The sequence below is a fragment of the Pelophylax lessonae genome (genome assembly GCF_965119305.1).
Source record: "Pelophylax lessonae genome assembly, chromosome: 4".
Classification (NCBI taxonomy): Eukaryota; Metazoa; Chordata; class Amphibia; order Anura; family Ranidae; genus Pelophylax; species Pelophylax lessonae.
In genome coordinates, this window is record NC_138771.1 from 395399736 (window position 1) to 395402392 (window position 2657).

The following is a 2657-nucleotide window of genomic DNA, read 5'->3' on the forward strand; positions in this document are numbered from 1 at the left end:
GATGACGTCACCAGGCGCCATATTTAAACCCCAGAACTGTCAGCAGTGTTGTGTTTATACACACTGCTGATACTGGGTGTTCTATACTCCGCATCTGATCGGTTTTTGGACGCCTGCTGTTCGCTGCCGCTCTGCCTGCTAACCTCTGGTTCTTGGTGAGTACTGGCCCCAGTTTGGGAGCGCCCCCCCCCTCCTCTTTTGCTGGTTTTCTGACATTGCTGTCCGGCTCATTCCTGTAGGTCAGCATCAGAATGGAAGCTACTTTGCCCTCCGGTGGTCAGCCCGCCCCTAACAGGTATTTGGGGCTTCTTGGTGGGGCTGTGGGTTATAGGGGGTGGGGGTAGGAACTCAAGTGTTCCTAGCTTCCTGTCTGTTTTTTCTGTTTTTTTCTCTTGTTCACAGCCCTCCTCGTTCAGAGACTAGGCACTCTTCTCAAAGAAGTGAAAGGCGCTCGAGCTCTCGCCACCGGCACTCTACAGGAAAGTCCCGTTCGGGCTCACATCATCAAAAATCATCTACTTCAGCCAGCCACGCACGGAGACCTGACAAAGCAGGTTGCAGAGGCTGTGGCGCTAGTGTCCCGGAGAGGAAGCTTTTCTGTGATAGATGTTTCTCCCAGGCTGCGGGAGAAAGGGATACTTCCGATCAGCGCATTGAGGCTTTGGTCAAGAGAGTGGTTAAGGACTCTTTGGCAGAGTTGGGTGTCAGTCGCTCTCAAGACACTGCAACGGCTTCCCCAAGCCCCTCCCCTGTAGCTCTACAGGTACAGGAAGATTTCGAGTCGGCCCACACAAGCCATCAGTCGATGCTCTTGTCAGGTAGCGACTCTGAAGATGAGGATCCCTGCTTGGGTTTTGAATATACCTTGGTGCCTTCCCTGGTTAAAGCGGTCAGAGAGACCTTAAATTGGGAAGAGTCAGCTGTTCCCCCTCCCAAGCAGAAGAAGTACTTTAAACAGCTCAATAAGGAGCGTGTTAATTTTCCCTTCCTGGGAGAGTTGGGTGAAATCATCTTGGAGGAGTGGAAAAAGGTGGAACGAAAGAATTCCTTAGTATCCAAGATGGCTAAACTTTACCCCTTCAAAGAGGATGATGTGAAACATCTTGAGTCTCCTCCCCTAGTTGACGCAGCAGTCATGAGACTGGTCAAGCACGTGACCCTTCCCTTAGAGGATACGGTCTCATTTAAAGACCCGTTGGACCGAAGGATGGACTCTGATTTGAAGAGAATCTACCTTACAGCAGGTATGGCCTGTAAGCCAGTCCTGGCTTTAGCTGCTCTATCCAAAGCCATGGAGTCTTGGGCTGATGTGGTAGACGAATCGGTCAGATCGGTTTCGGAGGAGGTGGCCAGAAGCGCTCCAATCCAGGAGCTTAGGCTGGGCGCGTCGTTCCTTGGGGAGGCTTCCATAGACTTGATCCGTCTATTGGCAAGAGTTATGCTGTCCTCGGTCACAGCTAAGAGAGCTCTTTGGCTCCGCCCTTGGGTGGCGGATCCGGCATCAAAGCAAGTTTGGTGCCGTATTCCCTTTGAGGGGTCCTCCCTTTTCGGGAATAAACTTGACGAGGCCATAACCCGGGCTACAGGCGGTAAGTCTGGGTTTCTTCCCCAGGATCGGCGCCAGTTCAACGTCAAGAAAGGACAGCCTACCAGAAAATTTGTGCCTGACCGGGCCAGGGAAGCTCGTTCTTATAGACCTGGTCGGGAGTTCAACCGGAACTGGAGATCCAGACAGTCTTCCAGGAAGACGACAAAGAACGTCTCCTCGGGGGACCGTGAGCCCACTAAGTCCTTTTGAAAGTGGGCCCGCTCAGACATGTCGGGTGGGTGCGCGTCTACGCTCCTTCCGACATGTCTGGGCGGCTTCGATTCAGGACCCCTGGGCCGTCAGGACGGTGTCTTCAGGCCACAAGTGGGTCTTCAGGGAGAGGCCAGGCTCAAGGTTCCTGCCTACTGCCATACCATGCCTAGAAGAAAGGCGTCAGATTTTGTTTTCTTACGTCGAAGCTCTCATTGCTCAAGGGGCTGTCATCTCCGTTCCAGAGTCCGAGCGAGGCCAAGGAATATATTCTCCGCTCTTTCTGGTCCAAAAGAAGAACGGATCATGGAGACCAGTAATAGATTTGACCTTCTTGAACAAATTCATAAAAAAAGAAAGGTTCAAAATGGAGACCCTGTTGTCCATACAGCAGTCAGTCCAGCCGGCAGATTGGATGGTGTCCATCGACTTGAAAGACGCCTACTTTCATGTCCCTGTGGACGAAGATTTTCAAAGGTTTCTCCGGTTCGAAGTGGGAGGATTACATCTTCAGTTTATCTGTCTCCCATTCGGGCTCTCAACATCTCCACGGACCTTTTCAAAAATCTTATTGGCCGTGGTAGCCCTACTGAGATTGAAAGGTATCCGTCTTCACCACTATTTGGACGATCTACTCCTGTTGTCCCAAGACAGAGACCAACTATTAGTTCATCTGGAGTAGGTCGTGTCCACTCTCCAGAAGTTTGGTTGGTTACTCAACAAGGAGAAGAGTCACCTGATTCCAACTCAGTCCCTGATCTACTTGGGCGCTCTGTTCGACACAGAGAAGGCGACTATCTCTCTTCCAGAGGAAAAGATAGGGACTCTTCGAGACAGGATTCGCTTTGCCCTCTCATCC